This window comes from Protopterus annectens, chromosome 14.part0 (genome assembly GCF_019279795.1).
Source record: "Protopterus annectens isolate FY-2018-M chromosome 14.part0, PAN1.0, whole genome shotgun sequence".
Lineage (NCBI taxonomy): Eukaryota > Metazoa > Chordata > Ceratodontiformes > Protopteridae > Protopterus > Protopterus annectens.
Genome location: NC_056748.1, coordinates 637,984,800 through 638,004,950, shown reverse-complemented (window position 1 = coordinate 638,004,950; position 20,151 = coordinate 637,984,800).

Genomic DNA, 20,151 nt, shown 5'->3' with positions numbered 1-20,151 from the left:
TACAATTCCCCTTGACCAACCCAATCCATCTGCCAAAAAGAGACACCATTAAACTGCTCCAAGAAGGACAACCAAAGTGCAAATCTGCCTGCACCAAGCTACCAATTCTTACCCAATAATGTTTGCCTTTCCTCTTTCCTCTCTTTTAACAAAAAGGCCATAGACCAACAGAAGTATGACCTGAATGAACTGCCCAACATGCACAATTCAGAAGCCCTAAAAGCTCCATGACATCTTTGATCTGCACGTTGGTCTTTAAAGTTCACCCTACCAATCTTTTCCTTCAAAAGTGTTATCTTCTAAACCAGCAGACACAACAATCAACATTCTACATTCAATAGTGAACTGAAGAAATGCAATGCCTTAGCCGGGCATTCCAGCTTCCTCCTAGCCACTAGGTCACCGATTTCTTCATACATTCCCAAAATCTCAAGCATACTTTCCAATGCTCCCCCAAACCTCTCACCTACTACTAGGAAATTATCTAGGTAATGTACCACCATCTGAGTGCCAATCTGCCACTGACAAATCCAATGGAGTGCAGTGCTAAGCTTCTCCAAAGTAGTGCAGGTTACTGAACATCTCATTGACATAGCCTTGTCAAAATAAAAAATGTTTCCAACCATCATGCCTAACAATGGCCAATCTTCCTCCAGCACTGACAGAAGTTGAAATGTGGATTCAATATCCACCTTCACCAAGCATTGATCCTTAAATTACCCAAATAACCTGCACCACATCATACAAAGATGGATAACTTACCCTAGCATCCTCTACTGAAATAAAATCATTAACAGACTTCCCTTCAGAGTAAGACAGATGGTGAATCAACTGAAATTCACTGGTTGACTTCTTAGTAATTAGACCCAATGGCAAGACATTAAAAATCCAAAGGGAGAGCTGTCTAATGGCCCAATAACCTACCTAACCACTGTTCATTCTCCAGCAAATCTTCTAAAATATCTTCCTTACCTGCACTGATCACAAATTCTGGCAGACTACTCCATCCCCTCACCCCCTTGATTTAACACAAAATTCCCAAGAAAATCCATTAATTAATTCTTTCACAACTGCCAAATCAGGAAATTGCTGGAACATATACCACAGTACCTGCACCTAAACAGGAAAATGTGTCCCCTGGTCTTCCCCTTGTCCCCTGAAAGGACAGCCCCTTTTCTACTTACAAAAAATCCCTCTACCTTGCAAATTTTAAAACCCCTGAAACGAAGAAGGTAACTGACCAGAATTGGTTGTAAACCTTCCCTTCAGCCACACTACACTGCTGGATGTATTCCTGCACACTTTGAACAAGTGTGTGGGAACCTGTATGCCACCCATGAGCACCTCCCTGCATTAAAGGCCAAACACAACCCCACCCATTCCTCTCCTAACTTACCCCCTCTGCTAACAGCACCAAAGCTATCCATCATAGTGGGAAGCCATATGTCGGGATGCCTAACCTCCCAATGGAGGGACTGATCAACTGCTTTCTACTTACGAAAGTTCTGATTATACCAAAACCAAGTGTTATCCACCTGTAGCCATTGAGCTTCACAGATCATGAGAAAATACACCAAGAGTGGTGGGGTCAACATGCTATCTTTCTCCAATCAAACCACCATGTGGTGCACAAATCCTAGCACCCAGTTTTCCCTTGTTCTTGGTCACAGCCTAGCTATTCTCCTCTGCCCCAAGGCCACTAAAGCCAGCAGGAGATCTTTGCTATATGCATTTTCTGATTGCAATAAATGCTGAACCCCTTCTGCATCAATTAATTCAAAGATATCAACATACTCCCCTTCCAGATCTTTTTTTTTAACTGATGACAGTTGTGAGGAGTCAGAAAGACTATCCCAGTCCCTTGCCCCAGAGCTTGTCTAGCAACCAATCACCCAGATGAATCCCAAAAAATCTGAACCCACCTCATGTAGTTATGACTCTATAAAGACTATGGACGATGTCAGCCTCTCCATGGACAAACCTATGCTACCCTCCCCAGGGAATGCCTTACCTTGAATCTGCCCCCCCCCCCCCCCCACTAAGCCTCGGCTGATTCTCCATGCTGTTTGTAGTTTTGCCAAATTTCTGACATGACCTGTCCCAACCTATCCTTGAACTATTCCCAAACCACACTGTTTGAAATGCCTACATAAACTCCCAACAATATATTACCTTCAGCTGCATCATGTCCCACTCCAAAGATCAGAGCATCCACTGCAACAGCATCCCTTGACTGCTGTGTCCACTTCCCTCAGGCTACAACTTGCTCTTCACCACCTGCCTTCTTGTCTTCTGCACCAGGTTCTCTAGTTGTGGGAGTTTGACTGTTAGGCAAATCTTGGAATAGCTCTTCTTCCTGCAAAATGATGGCTACTCATCTCTGCTGCAAAATCTGCACATCAGAAATCTGCAAAAAGAAAAGTCAACAATAAGACTCTAGGAGAAAGGCTGAGGGAGAATAAAAAAACTAACTCTGCAAGGGTCAGATTCGATTCCTGCACCTGAAGCCTGTAAAGGTAATCCTTAACCACTCTGCCAATCCTCCTGCTTGAAGCAACTGGAACTAACACCACAAACGTAGCCGCCCGCATGTATTAAGCAGTGCACCACCCTCCCATTACCCACGACCAACTTTCAAGTGACTGCATTTCTCTTTTCTTTTTTTTTTTTTTAACATGGCCTACTCACCCCTCGCCACTGACTAATCTTGTAACATGCCAGACCTGTTGCACATCACTAGCCTCTGAGTTTCAATCCTGCATAACTGCAAGTTGATGATGAACAAGAATGTCATTACACAGCTAAACCACCTGGCATGACTCCAACATCCAGCTTCAACTGTGCAATACCACTTGTCCACCCCTCAACGATAAAAACAGTTCACACACTCACACACTCACACACTCACACTCACACTCTCTCTCACACACACACACACACACACACACACACACACACACACACACACACACACACACACACACACACACACACACACACACACACACACACACAATAAGTAAATTGCCACAATCTTGAATACTATGGGGTGGGGCACAATTTGATCAACTAATCAGCTTTGAAGCCAGGAGATTTTGCAGCTGAAAATATATTTATTTATTTATGCATTTGTCAGATCAGTCACTTCTTAAATTTATCCAAAGAATCAGATTAATTAAAAATGAAAGTTCATTCCAAAACTTCAAAACACTCTGAGTAATACTCTTCTTGAAGTGCTGTTTTTATTTGCTTTAGAAATAGGTCCCCTGTATCTTATTCCAGGATATTGTTCTTTCAGTGTTAAACCTAAGTCAACCCTCAGTTTTCTCATTCACTGCAGTTTTAAAAACTAAGCACAGTTTTCCTTTTACTATTCTGTGAAGTGCACTGTAAAGATTCATTCATTTAAGTATATCTCCATATAAGATGCTGTTAACATACTTCTTTTCTTTCTGTGAAATGCTTTGCACTGACTCAATTAATGCTGTATCACTAAGATATAAGGAGCAAAATGTTAAATTATAATTAATAATGGGTCTTATCATGGCCACAAAAAGTGCTTTTAGGACCTTTCATTTGCTAGTATCAACTGTACTTAATATTAGGTTCATAGGTTCATAGGTTCATACTAGGCTATCTGCCCTGAGGCAATTATAAGCCTAGCCCGATTCTGTATGGCTTACGCCACCCCGTGATTTGAGTATACTGTGCCCTTTTTAAGGTTTAGTTTACTGTGCCTCTGTCTAATAGTGACACGGGAGTAATCCCTGGGACAAACCCACGATCCCCCATCCACTTATCGAGATTCTTCTTGAAGAGATTCAGTGAGGTGCTCTGCCTCACATAACTGGAATTCTATTCCAGAGCAAAGAGAGCCTCTGGGTTATGAACCTGTCCCTCCAGCAAGTTCTATTTATTTCTGTGCTGAGGTTCAAGTCCCTTGAGCGTGTGGCTCTAAGGGATTTAGATTTACTGAGGTGGAGCATGTCCATTAATTCTGGATTTGACATAGCTTTGTATGTCAGGCATAGATCGCCTCGAAGTAGGCGGTATGCAACTGACTAGAGCTGGAGTTTTTTTAACCGAGCAGCATATGGCATCTGTTTGAGACCCTTGATCCTCTTGGTGAGATACTTTTGGGGTCTTTCTAATTGCTGCAGGTGTCGGGTAAGGTACATCCCAAAAGGGGCATTGTATTCTATGATGGGCCTGATGAGGGATGAATAAAGGGGCACAATTACCTCTCTTGATCTAGATGTGAAACCCTTTGTGATGAGGTGGGCTATGTAGAAGGTCTTTCTAACCACTTTGGCAATGTGGTTTTCAAAGGAGAGATTGCTATCAACTTGGGTCCCCAGGTCCCTAATAACTTTCTCTGTACTTAATGGGTTTCCGCCTATGTGGTAATTTGTGGGCACATTGTTTTTGCCAAAGGGTATGACTATACATTTTTGGCATTTAGCTTTAAACCATGGCGCTGGCACCAGTTATCTGTCTCTGTGAGACCTTTTGAAGGATGTTTGTGTCAGCTGGAGAGTTGATTATGGCGCCCAGTTTGCAGTCATCTGCGAACTTGGTGAGCCATAGTCCTCCCACGTTTGCCTGTACCTCGGAAAAGTATATACCGAACAAGAGTGGTCCCAGGACAGAACCCTGTGGGATGCCACTTGTGACCGGTTTCGAGTCTGACATGGCTCCAGCAACTCTCACTCTGTGGGTTCTGTCTTTGAGCCAGTTTGCGACCCATCTTGTGACATAGGGGTTTATATTTAAGCTGGATAGCTTATCTATGATGCCCGAATGGGGTATTGTGTCAAATGCCTTTACAAGGTCCAGATAGGCTGTGTGGACTACCTTCCCTTCATCTATGGCTTTGGTGACTGTTTCAAAGAAGTCAACCAGGTTCAAAAGGCAGGATCTGCCCTTGACAAAGCCGAACTGGGTAGGATCTAGTGTCTGTAGGTCCCCAATGTCTTTGTTTATGTGCTCCATGATGATCCTCTCCATAGCCTTGCAGACTAAGCTAGTCAGGCTTATGGGGCGATAGTTTCCAGGGTCCGTAGAGGCTCCACCTTTGTGGAGTGGGACCACTGTTGCTGTATGCCATTCTGTAGGCACATATCCTGTAGTGAGGCTGAGATTGTATAGCTGTTTTATTTGAGGGATTAGTTCCTCTTGTAGTTCATGTAGGACGCAACCTGGGACGCCATCTGGTCCCATGGAAGCAGTGTTTTTTGCTTTGGAGAGGGCAGTCTTCACCTGAGCATCTGAGATGTTTGGAAGGCAGCCCTCTGCCGGGATAGATACTTGCTCTTTTGGGGGGGAGGGGGTGGTGAAGTTTGCACTGAACCTCTCTGCCAGGATATTGGCGATGTCTGTGGGTTCAGTGTATTTTTTGTCGTTTAGAATCAACTCAGAACAAGCCTGGGAGTTGCATCCCAGGTTTCTAACATAACTGAAAAAAGCCTTATGATTGTCTTTGGTGTCCTGTGCAATTTTTCTCTCGAAGCTGGCCTTGGAGGATTTTATGAGGGATCATAATTTTTTGCTAGTACTGATCAGAGATGCCTTCCCTATTAGGGATTTTGCTCTATCATGTAGTAGCTTCCTCCTTCTGTTGTACAGTTTATTTATGGCAGGGGTCCACCAGACTGGACGCCTGCCTTTGGATGATTGGGTCTTGGTTTTGTTTGGGATAGCATGATCCATGCATTCCTGGAGATGTCCGTAGAATGCATTTATATAGGATTCTGCAGTTTGGGCTGTAGTTTCCACTGGCCCTGGGGCCTTGAAGAATTCCACTTCGGTTTTGAGAAGTGAGAAGTTCGCTTTTGAGAAGTTTTTCACTGTGGTTTTCTGGGCTGGGGGTGGGGTTGGGATCTTTCTTAAAGCTTATGACTTACCATAATATATACGAAAGTTAAATGGAAGATTATGGCATAAAATTGTACCAAGATCCCTAATCTACTTAATAATTTCAAATTGTATTCCCACATCATTATCTTTAATTTCTGATGCTCTCCTGATAATATTACTTTACATTTATTTTGCTTTAAAGACCCATTTTTGTCAGTCCATTCACAAATCACTTCCAAATAGCCATTCCAATCATCTGCATCATTACAGTTGTTTATTTCTGCTCTCAAGTTGCCCTCATCCATGTATTTACGCACCTAGAATTTTCTGTAGGTTGGTAATCCAAAAAACTATGTTAAACAATATCAGGACCAGACGTGATCCTTGAAGTATACCCCCTTGAGATTTGCAACCAGCCTGATCCTAAGCAAGACTATTCATGGTCTGATAGCTAATTAATAATTCCATTTTATACATAAGGATTTACATTTAATATTTCTGCACACAAACAATTTATTCATATGATAATATGTAAAAAGCTTTGGCTCTTTTTCTTCATCCATGCATCCTTCCTAGTACTAATTTTACTAGAAAACATAGGCTGATACAGCACAGTCAATCAGTCATAGGTACATATGCGCGCGCGTGCGCGCGTGTGTGTGTGTGTGTGTGTGTGTGTATATATAAATATATATATATATATATATATATATATATATATATATATATAAAATATTTTCCAATGACTGACTTAAGATTTTATTGGTCTTTATCTAGCTACAATTTTTCTGATAATCTTCATTAAAGATGGAGACAATATAAGACATTATCCTTTGGATTATTTAAACTAGATAACCCTGCAAATTATTAATTAGCTATTTCTGCAAATGTATTTATCAGCAACATTTTTGGAATCATGTAATACTGATTCTAACTCATTATACTGTTTTTTGTTATTAACATACTTTAAAACTATTTTTATTATCAGTGGTGTCAATTAATGAATCGTCACACTTCTTTCTATAATATAATTCATGTTAAAGTCTCTTAGTTATACAATTCAAACATTGTTATTGCATGCTATACCATGGACCCAGTTCCAAATAAGTTTAATCCTACTTACACTGACAACAGGCTAACAGGTGTTTTGGAATCTGGTCCCTGGTATCAGCCTGTTTATAGACAGGACTTGCACTAAAGTATGTCACTTAGACTGAAAGCATGTCTTTTGGAATCAGGGCAGAGATATACAGAGGGCAACTCTTTTGCAATCTGACCCATTGTTTTATGCATTGCTTATAAATATGTTTTTTTCTTAGAAGGCTAGTTAAATGTTTGTCCCACCAAGGTTTATATGCCTATCATCCCTTTTTAGTACATTTAATAGTCCTCTCTAAAAATGTAGTGCACACGTCACTCTAGCTCCTCATGTGACATCATTTGTAGCTGAAGGCTTAATTGTGTATTCAAGTTTAAGCTAACTTGAATACATCTTCCCAATCAGTATGTGCATTTTACTTTAAGTGGTATAACCTCAGAATTAGTATATAGAGAAATATTGGGTTGTAGGGTAGAACCTCCATTTCAAGGAAAGTACAGTTGCTTAGATCTGTTTCACACTGTCTGTTTGATCCAAGGTATATCTGCCATCCAGGAAGGTAACAGCAATTCTGTGAACCCCAAGCAAATGGCACTTAGGCTCATATCTTATTTCTTTCCTGTAACTAGTTTAGTCCAGATACAGATACTTAGTTTTAGCACTTGAATTTGCTTATTCGTGCTCAGCAATTGTTCAGAACTTGTTGTAAGCACTAAATAAGCAACAAATTACTACAGCACTCAGCCTTCCTCATTACCTAGAGGAAAACAGTTTTTGTACTTACTTTCCTCATGTGCTTAGAGAAAAACAGATCTTGTACTCACTTTCTTTACTTGTCTAGAGGAAAATAGATTTTTTATTCAGGCATGTCCAAGGGTCAGCTCTCAGTGCTCTCTCCTGTCTATCTGATGAATCTGGGCATCTTGGGGCAATGTAGCAATTGCCTCATGTACACAGACATCCCTCTCCTACCACCCAACACTACAACCTTTGAGAGATGCACTTATCTAGCCAAACTGGTGGTAAATCTCTCTCCAACCAAGACTGAACTTGACAGTCAAGAGGAGAAGGTAAACATTTGCACCATACCACACTCATCACATAGTCCCACTAAACCTACACCACCAAAATCCACACATAGAAACACAAAAAAAATTGCGGAGGCCCTCAATAATAATCTGCTCAAGCAACAGAGACCTCCAATGCATAAACACAAACAACCTCCACCCCCCAACACAACCCAAATGACACATAGCCCACAGACTCACTGTGCCACCCAACCACAGCCCATAAGGCAAAACAACATACCCAACATACTAGTCATAGGTGACTCTATATTCAGGCACACTGATGTCTCAGTCACCAGGCTAAACAAGGAGAAGGTTACTGTCAGCTGCCTGTCGGGTGCCAGGATCCGCCACATAACCCATGCATTCAGGTCACTCCACAACAAGTACAAATATGGCTCTGTCATTGTCCATCTTGGTGTGAACGACCTGAAACATACCTCCCTGGACTACATGAAAAGAGACATGGAAGAGCTCTCCGATCTTGTAGCCCAGGCAGGTATGACCCTAGCCCTGAGTAGCATCCTGCCATCACCCAGAATGATACTGCAGTACAAGGACAAAACGATTGACTTCAAAAATTGGCTAAGCCTCTGGTGTCATTTTAAAGGGATCCAGTATCTGTCTGCCTGGGACAACATGATCGACAGTCCATGATGCTTTGCCAGAGATGGCCTGCACCTGTCACCCCTGGGATTCTGGATACTGGCTAAGGCACTTGCTTCCCCTATAGTGCCTTTTTTAGACAAGGTTCAAATGACAAATTCACCACTGTAACAGGAACAAGCAAGCAACAACTGAGGGTAATGCTACTCAATGCTAGAATTCTAAATCTCAAAAATGCACTCACTTGAGGAACTCCTTAAAACGGAGAACATTGATATCTGTGCAGTGACTGAGACCTGGTTCAAGGCTCCAGAGAGCACCCCTGCATTACCAGGCTATAAGCCATACCACACTTTTCAGCCATCTAAACTGGACTGGAACACCAAAGGTGGAGGTGTGTCCATATTCATTAAGGATATCCACACCTCCAGGCTAGTTGCTCAGCATAATGCATCTGAGGTTATCCAAGTGCAACTAACTCTGGGCAAAACTGCAATCCAAACTGTAGCTTTCTCCAGATCCCCCACCAATGCCCCAGGATTCCCACTCCTCTTTTCTTGATATACTGGAAAATATTAGAGTTCAACCAAACATCCTAATAATGGACAATTTCAACTACGCCACCATTAACTGGGAAAACTACTTATGTACCAACTCCTTCACTCAACACTTTCTGGAATTCATAAATTCCAATGCACTGGAGCAACTTATCCACACCCCCACCAGGGGAAGTAATATCCTAGACCTAGTCACTACCAAAATGAGTGACTGGTGTTCCATACCTGAAGTCAAATCCTCATTGGTCAGATACGAACATAAGCTAATCACCCTAGATATCCACTTCCCGCTCCCACCCACCATTAAGGAAACCATGGTAAAAAATTTCTCCAAAGCCAATTTCATGCTTCTTAAGACAGAAGTGGCAAACTTCATGACACCCATGCAGATGAACAATACAGTTACGACTGCTGAATCCTACACAAATGCACTCTATAAGCACTTACACGAGTTCATGGATTGTGCTATCCCAAACAGAACCAAGATACTATCCTCCAAAAAAAGGAAGCCAATCTGGTGGTTCCCCTGCCATAAACAAACTCTACAACTGAAGGAAGAAACTTTTGCAAAAGAGAGTAAAATCCCATGTGTGGAGGAGCTCCCTGGTCAGCCTCAGTAAGAACCTGAGATCCCTTATAAGATCCTCCAAAGCTAGCTATGAAAACAAAATCACCACTGATTCTAAGGACAACCACAAAGCATTCTATAGTTATGTCAAGAATCTCAATGGCAACACCCAGATTTGCTCTGAGTTACAGCACAACGGCATGAAAATTACAGAACCAACTGATATTGCCAACATCCTAGCAGATCAGTTTAGTGCTAACTTTATCCCCCTCTCACCCCCTAAAAGGCCCATATCTATACAGGAAGAATGCAGAGTCCCTGTAATCACAGCTATGTAGGTAAAATATGCACTCTCTAAAGCCAAAAACACAGCATCCATGGGTCTGGACCACATCCCAGGCTGTGTTTTACATGAACTTCAGAATGAACTGGCTCCCCACCTAAGCACCATGTTCAATCATAGCCTCACGTCAGTCTTTGTGCCCACTAAATGGTGCACAGCAACAGTTATCTCACTCCACAAAGGGGGAGCTACCACTGATGCAGGGAACTATCGCACTATTAGCCTGACGAGCCTGGTCTGCAAGGCCATGGAACGTATCATCATGGAAAATCATTAACAAAGACATTGGTAACCTCCAAACTTTGGACCCCACCCAGTTTGGGTTTGTGAAAGGCAGATCATGCCTGCCGAACCTGATCAACTTCTTTGAGGCAGTTACCAAAGCTGTAGACGAGGGTAAGGTGGTTCAAACAGCCTATCTTGACCTTGCCAAGGCTTTTGACACCATTCCCCATTCTGGAATTATAGCTAAACTCATTAAACTAGGTATAAATCCCTATGTCACAAGATGGGTTGCCAACTGGCTCTCTGACAGAACCCACACTGCAAAAGTTGCAGACTCCAAATCTGACTTCAAACCAGTGACAAGTGAAGTACCACAGGGTTCAGTCCTGGGACCTATCCTTCTTCAGATAAGAAACATGTTACATCTGCTACCCTTCTATTTTATAATACTGCCCCCAAATTAATCAATTAACATTTAAGGAAATTAATTAACATTTAAAAGGGGCTTTTTTTGAAAATTATGTTGTTTTTTTTTTTGGTTGACATCCAGTAGTCTGCCTTTTGAGGTTGTTTAAATCTTTTTTGCTACCCAACATGGAATATTTATCATCGGACTCTACTACCTTGCTTAATGGTGACAATTTTGGTTCTGACAGAGTGGTCAGAACGGAGCAAGAAGTCATTAAAGTTCGGGAAGAAGTGGCTTCATTGAAAGGTGACCTTACTAGGCTCATTGAGCTCTTGAGCCAAAATCCACCAGGAGGTGGCACTGTGGTTAAAGATTATACATCCTTGGCACTTCTAAGACCTCCAGCAGCGATGATGACATCACCTCCATGCTCGGAAGAACTTTGTGCGAGTAATGGTGGACTGTTGGCGGGTACAGGCGCTGCAAAAGGAAGTTTTCAAAGACAAGGTGTATTATCCACAGATTCGTGTAACTGCTGTGGCTCTCGAACTATTCCTGACCAAAATGGGCGAGGTGGTGGTACAATTATCAGTGAGAAACAAGGTACTGTGTTATTTACTCGCAATTCTGGCTCAGAAAATCATGGTGCTGTTAATGTGAATGTTTCTCAACGTATCGAAGCCAATGATAAGCGTAATGGTACAGGCATGGTACCTTCTATGTGCTTCAATGAAGTCATGGACAAAAAATTTGATTTTAACAGTAATACTAATGGTATGGTTGGTGATTTAAATGACAACTGCAGAGGAGAAATTTACAGAGTAATGCCAACATTAAAGGAGATGATTTTTTTACTGGAAAAAAAACTGTTTAAATTGAAATGTTTACAAATTGACAATGGCTATTTGAAATGTTGTTTTAACAATAGGATTGTACCGCAGGGTCTTAGGCTAAGTAAATACCCTTTTGGTATAAACTATACGGAAGCTACTATTGATGATTTTCATGAATTTTTTGATGAATGTGGTATGGGTTTAGTGTCTAGGTTGATAAAGTGTAATGAAGTGGTTTTGGTTACACTAACTAATGAAGTGAACAAATTAAATAGTGATATTGTTAGCGACCTGTTGTTTTCAGAGTTTGAGCAGTTATACCACAGGTTGTTAGCTAAAATAGACAAAAGGGCTTCGAATATATACTTTAGAAAACAAAAAAAGTATGCAAGGGACAAACAACAATATGAGATGGGTAAGATGTACCCTGGTCCATACAAAAATTATAATAATGTGGGCAGTAAGGTATATTTTGCTTTTAAGAATAGGGATACACGAGGGGATCAACACCTAGAAAATAGGGTATTGGTGAATGAAGGTGAAACAGCAGGAGGCATTAACACCCGTAGACCTTTGGATGAGTTAGATTCTTTTTTGGAGGAAGGTGAACATTTTTTAGAACCCAGAAGGTCGGAGCGTTTGGCAAACAAAACGAGATATCCCTCGGATTCAGGTCAAAGACAAGACACCTATGGGACGAACTATGGGTGGAAAAAAGTAATGAGGAAGGGGAAATAACATCAATAAAAGATACGGAAGGTATTGTAATGGAGTATAAGGGTTTTAAGATATTTAATTATACTTCAATTACTTTGACGAAGGAACATTTTTCACTTTTTTCGAAAGGCTTTAAATTTGTGAAATCTAACTACGGAGATGTAGCTAATTTGCTTATAGATTTAAAGTTATATCTTAGGAAATTGAATTTAAAAATTATGTTTCACAATAAAAATAATGGTTATAGTAATAGTAGTGAAGATACTAATAGAGATATTAATAAACACAAAAAGGATGACTACAACAATACACCTGTAGAACTGGTGAGGAGTAGTACATATAACCCACCCCTACACCCTGTATTGCTAACGTTTGAAAAAATTGTAACAGAAGAAATTTACGAAGAACATGTTAGAAACATATGGAAGGCACAACATTCTAATTTGGCTGTGGATGAAACATTTTTATTAAAAGAACTAGTAACTCATGGTAACTGCCGCATTATGAAGCCTGATAAAGGGGGTGGGGTGGTTTTGTTTGGTGTGGAGGAATACAAAAATGCAATTATGGATTTATTGTTGGACGCTACTACATATTCACCAGTATCAAAAAATCAGATTAACATTGCATATAGGAGAATAGATTCCCTATTGGAGGAATATCTGATGGACAATAGGATAAATATTAAATTACACAGTTTTTTAAGACAGAACTATCCTTCTATACCTTGTTTTTTTGGTGTACCTAAAGTTCACAAATCCATCAGAGAACCCCCCTTTAGACCTATAGTGTCAGCAAAAAACTCTAAGACTCACCCATTAGCAAAACTAGTCGACAATTATACAAAGGAAATAGTGGAAAAAACACCTCATCTCATTAAAGATTCATGGGACTTTCTCAGCAAACTTACCAAAGGTATATGGACCGAGAGCTGCAGCTTCTTGACAATAGATATTAAAGATTTGTTTACAAGTATTCCTCGTCTGGAAGGGCATGAATATTTTGGGAGAAGTCTATACAAATATTCTGCCCTTTCTGATGATAAGATTTTGCTAACCTTGGAACTTATGGAAGTGATTTTAGACAATAATTATATCAGCTTCCAAGGGGAATACTATCAACAAAGGAGCGGTGTTGCTATGGGGGCAGCATGTGCCCCCGTCTATGCCAATTTGGTTCTATTAGAATGGGAAAATAGATTTATATTTCCTAGCCATTTCCACAAACACATAAGACTTTACCTGAGGTTTCTTGATGATATTTTTATTTTGTGGGATAGTACTCATGACATTATGGAGCAATTTATGGATTACATAAATGCGAGTACCTCCTTCTTAAGTTTCACACATACATGGAATGTAGATAGTATTAATTATTTAGATACTACCATTACAAAAACATCCAATGGTTTTATATCTAAAATATATCGTAAGGATACCTGGTGTAATAGTTATTTACATTACACCAGCCACCACCCCGAGATGCAAAAGAAAAGTATTGTAAAAGGTCAAGCTGTTAGAATAGCTAGAATGACCTCTGATTTCAATGACATACTGAAAGAGTTTCTCTTTCTTGGCAAAAACTTCCTAGAAAAGGGGTACCCTACGGGTATGGTCATAGAAATTTTAGATGAAGTATATAGAGGTTGGGGTAATAAATATGTGGCACTTTTGGGTAAAACTATTAATAATGTCAATACAAAAAAAGAAAAGGAAGGTAAAAATTACTATGGGGCTTGTGTCTTAGAATACAATATGTTTTCTGAATCATTCACCAATATTATTAGAAAAAACTGGAATACATTGAAAATTAATAAGGAAATTTATGAAACTGTGGGGAACACACCTTTGTTCACCTATAGAACTGGAAAAAACTTTAAAAGAATGTTTGAGGAAGGAGAGAAAAAGAAAGGTATTTTAAAGGCCACTACTTCTTGTGGTAATTGCAATTTTTGTAACATGATTTTGAGAGATACATGGATTAGGTTAAATAACGATTTGAATAGTGTGGTAAGGTTTAGTAAGGGCAACTGCAAAACCAGGATGGTCGTATATATGGCTAAATGCGGGGGCTGTCATGCATTCTATATAGGAAAAACTGATAGGGCACTAAAAGATAGAATGTATGAACACCAATATGATATAAGAACAGGGAAAGAGACGAGTGCCCTACACAAACACTCTTTGGTGTGCCCAGCATATAATGGTTTTAAATTTGGCATTATTGATTCCATTTTGGACATTAATGGGAAGGGGGGGAGACACAAAAAACATTTTGCTGGGTAAAGAATTGAAATGGCAGTTGAGACTAAAATCATTTATATCACCAGGACTAAACGAGTATGTGACCATCAAACCAATTTTAGTATCTAAAGCAGAAACCATCTAGTGTATTTGGCCTCAGATCCCCATTCTTCAACATATTTTACATTACATTTAACAGGTATATACCCCTAGTGTATAATGAGCATTACACGTTGGATTATTTTCCCTTTGCAATAGTATGATAGGTATGTTGTTATGAACTTTATATATTATCCTTGATAGGATTAATATTGTGTTTTTTATATAGAAATTTATGGATTGAAGTTAAAAGGTTTTCTTTACATGCATATTATTTGTTTAATAATATGAGGTATGTTTCCACCTTATACCAAGTACAGTATATATATATATATATATTTTAGCTTAAAGTGTGTATATGGTTTATATAAATTTTTTTTAAATATTTTTAAACACATGGAAATGTATTAAACACATGGTATATGGAATTTTCAAAAAAAGCCCCTTTTAAATGTTAATTAATTTCCTTAAATGTTAATTGATTAATTTGGGGGCAGTATTATAAAATGGAAGGGTAGCAGATGTAACATGTTTCTTATCTGAAGAAGTCTAGCTTGTAGACGAAAGCGCTCATATTGTATTGTGGACTTTCTATAAAGACTGTTTTTTTACTTCAAATCAGTGGCCTGGATTTCTTTATTCTGTTTGGTTTTTGGTTCTACAATTACGTGGAGTTTACTGGGACCTATCCTGTTTGGTATCTACTTCTCTGAAGTAAAGGCTAACATAGAAGGTCTCTGGCTAATGAAGTTCGCAGATGACTGCAAACTAGGAGCCATAGTTGAGTCCCCAAATAATGTGGACATCCTAGAGAAGGGCCTCACTGAGACAGATGCCTGGTGTCAGAGCCATGGCCTCAAGCTCAATGCCAAAAAGTACATTGTCATCCCCTTTGGTAAAAACTCTGTACCCATGAACTACCACATAGGTGGCAGTCTACTTAATGCTGAATGTGTGGTAAGAGACCTTGGGACCCAGGTGGACAGTAGTCTCTCCTTTGATAATCACATCGCCACAGTAGTCAGGAAATCCTTCTGCATGGCACACCTCATCACAAAAGGGTTTTCATCCAGGATAAAATAGGTCATTATGACCCCTCTACTCGACATTTATTAGACCCATTATGGAGTACAATGCCCCTTTTGGAATGTACCTCACAAGACATCTGCAGCAGCTGGAAAGGCCACAGAAGTACCTCACAAAGAGGATTACTGGCTTCAAACAGATGCCCTACACTGACCATCTCAAAAAACTCAAGCTTTACTTCATAGCATATTGCCTACTCCGAGGTGATCTCTGCCTAACAAATAAAGCTATGTCAAAACCAGAGCTGTTGGACATGCTACACCTGAAGAAATCCCAATCCCAATCCCTCTGAGCTACACACTCTAGGGACCTAAACCTTGTCATCACAATAAACAGGACATGCTGGAGGGTTTCTATCCCATACTCTGGAACACGCTACCCATCTATGTCAAGCAAAGTTCCTCATTAGCATTCTTCAAGAAAAATCTTGATGAGTGGATGGGAAATAGGAAATACACCCTGGGGAATCAATTCTGTGAATCTGCTCAACAGGGGCACAGGAAAATAACTTTTTTGGGTGGTGTAAACCAGGGAACCTTGTTGGCTAGGCTTACTTAGACCCTTGGGCTGATAGCTTAGTACCTACCTATGAATACAGGAAATCTGACCAAGACACAAAGAAAATCCCCTATTCATTTTGCATTTTCAAATTTTATATCAGAATGTATGGAAAAACTATTATGGATACTTTTTAGACTTATTTTGGCCTCAAAGAAGATCTATATTATAAAGGGACTTTGTATCAGCAAGCAAGAAAAAAATGGTTTTGTCTAACATAATACTATACACTTCATTAGTACATTATGAAAAAAATATGTCACACACATATCAATTGAAACCACTCACATGACCACATCACATAATCTAATAAAGAATTAGCACTTCCAGCAACACCTATAAACATACATATAAACATAAATAAATATTAATACCCTATGCTTTTTAAACATTTAATATTAATTCAGGCATTTAAACATGGATATTTGTCAGCTTTAAAAACAATTGCCATTTCTTTTTCCTAACCTACTATTAAAATCACCCTCTCATATATCAACTTCTTTGTGATCAAATACAAAAACAGGAGTTTTTTAAACTCCTGACAAACTGCTGAATGTTTATATAAGGGTTTTTTACTTTTGATGTATACAATTGTTTAGAAATGCATTTGACAACAATTTAGGTATCATACTAACATGAAATCCATCACAAAGGGGAACAGACTGCTACATATACTAACCATTTAATTTACAAGCATAATGATACCTGCAATTTAAAGTTGTATGACACTTAGGCAATGTCTAATATGGTCCTTCAACAGACATATATTACAACCACTGCATTTATATCTTCATTTTAATTTATTAGTTAAGTGTCTACTGATTTGAAAGTATAGTTATTTGCTTACACTTATTCCCAGACATCTCACATTAAAGTAAATGGCTTCTATGAATTGATGCCTATCTATGCTTATTTGTGGACAGTGAAGGATACCTGAAATATATTTGCACAATTACTATCAATACCATCCGTGGTCTTATTCAAGCCTGGAGCAACATAGCATTCTATCTACTCTGCCAGGTCAACTTTTTCTATTCTAGGAAACAGTTCACAGCCTCAACTAAAAAAGGTATATCAAAATTTCATACAATGGGGGGGGGGGTGACTAAGACAGCAAACAGTAAACAGCACAAAAACTCTGCTCTGCCTCACTTTACTGTTAGAAAAAGTGGATGATCTTGAAAGCTGATCCAAGAAGAAGAATATAAGATAATATTGTGTTCCAAATTAAAAAGAAGGAAATAATATGTTACATTTCTTAAAAACCTGGCTTCCAAAATCTTGAACTTGCAAGAGTCGCCTTCTTTCAGAACAGAAAGGGCACATAGGTCTCTTTCAAACAGCTCTTCAATAAAACCCCCATCTATACTGAGATCTATAATTGTTAAATTCATCTCAACACTAAATAAAGACTTGGTCCTAAGAACAGCATGATCTAACACTCCTATTACCTACAATGGGAAAACTATTAGATTTGACAATGATTATATTTCCTTAATAATCTCTAAAAGGAAAGCTTGCATCCCATTAATCAAGAATCTTAAAAATCAAACATTAAGGCTCAAATCTTATTTCCTGCAAAAATCTAAATATTCCTACCACAGGGTCAGAAGATTTTCAACTTCAGACTTTATCCGGAAAAATCAACTCATAGATAAAGAAGAAGAACTGTATTGGTCAGCAGCAAGTCTAAAGAGACATCAACAATGGATGGATAGCAATAGAAAATAATAATAAAAATTAAAAGGAAAATAAAAAGGATTTAACCATCTTCTTGTTCTTTTGGGACATACTACATGTCAGGTAACATATTTATTCTTTTACAGTGTATATATGTTTCTTCAATAGTCAAAAAGGATGCTAAGCATTTCAAAATAATCATCTCTCTATTTTATTAAATCATTAAAATAATAATTCACACAGCAGCATCCACAAATAATATAGTATCATCTGCCTGCAGAATAACTCAACACTATGATAAAACTGTAATACAGGCTATTGTATACTGCCAAAAGTTAAGTGGTTACTTTTTCACTTACACAAGAGTCTAAATATAGCATATGCTGAGGCATTGACATACTGCTTTATTTTGATTGGGGGAAAATAACAGAAAATGCTTTGGTGTGTATTTTAGACCTTTCATTAAAATTCTTATGTAATGAAATGATGCTTTAAACAGTACAACATTAGTTTTAGTTGAATACAGGTATATTATTTCCTAATTGCCATAAACTAGCTTAGTTGTTGTTTTTTAATATATTACTAACACCACAGCTGTCCTTTTCTATTACACACATTTTTTAAAATGCTTTAATGGTTTAGCTCGTGTTTTGGTGATCACAATCATATTTAAAGACTTTGATGACTTTTTCAAACAATTTTCACTTAAAATCATAAAGTTTATCTTGTACTGGGTGTCAGAACAGCATCATGAGCCATTTTCAGTTAGAAGAGTATAATTTATGTGAAGTAACGGAAGTGTCAGCAATTTGAAAATGACCTTTGAACCTAACTCTAGGAATGAAAGTATGGAGAAGAATATAAATTATATACAGCTACTTAATGCTTCACTGATGAAATGGGAAATATTAAACAGCCTCAACTAAAAAAGTGGTGGTAATGCAGCACAAAGAATATTTGAAGGACAACACACCTTTGAATAAACTAAATGAAATTGTTTTATTTTACTATTTTACTCCTAAATGTAAGTTGTGCAGATGTTTTAGAATAATTACTTAAAGTTCTTTTAAATGTAATACATAGTAAACTAAGCTTTATTTCTTCTAGAATATTCATATAATTGAAAGTTCTTTTTGTAAATGCATTACTTGAGATGTGGAATGAATAAAAGTCAATAGCAATGACAAATGTTTAATCTTTTTAGCACAGAAATGAAACATCAGAAAATGACTATATCATAATGTATAAACATGTATGTAAGCTGATCTGAATCTTTTTCATAGGAAATGATCTAATTTTTCACTGGGGAATTTTTTTAAAAGATGAAACTGTGGCAAAAGAAAATTATTTGTTTACTAGGATGTTATTTTGAATAGAAAAATATATATTGACACAATATATGTAAACCTAATGTAAGGAAGTACCAGGGTTAAAATGATATAAAAGATATCCTCATTTGTACCTTAGAACATAAGAATAGATACAAATAGGTAACTTGCATATACGATTAAGCATGCTGATGTGTTCAGTAAATTACATTGTAAAAATGCGACCTGAATGTTGAAATATATGTGGATATTTTGGATATGCAAGATGTGCATATGTCTCATGAATGGGAGGGGGTAAATAAATGAACTTTAAGTTACTAAGGGATTTATATTTATAGATTGGTTACTGATAGGTTGTTGTCACCAGATTTTGGCAGTGATAAACCATTTGGTTGACTTTGAATTTATTGTATTGTTGTTAAATAAACAAAGTATAAGAGAAGATTATTTTGCTAGATGCTGAAAATCTTACATGTTGTTTCTTTTTCTGATAAATCTCTCATATAGAAATATATAATATTTTTGTTTTAGATTTTGCTAGCATTAGGAAATTTTGATAAATAAGTTAACATACAGTCTTTGCATAGTGTTAATGTTGCAACCTTTATTTTAAGCAAATAATTGATTGTTTTTTAATATACTAAATAGCTACGGACAGATACATTAAGAATGATAAAGCATAGTGAACTAATCATTAGTGCATAAGATATGTGTTTGTACTAATTTATGAAATATTAATATAGATTTATAGAGTAATGTAACATTATATATATATATATATATATATATATATATATATATATATATATATATACACACACACATATACATAATTTGGAAAATGTGAAAGTTTTATTATATTATTCTTTGTATTACT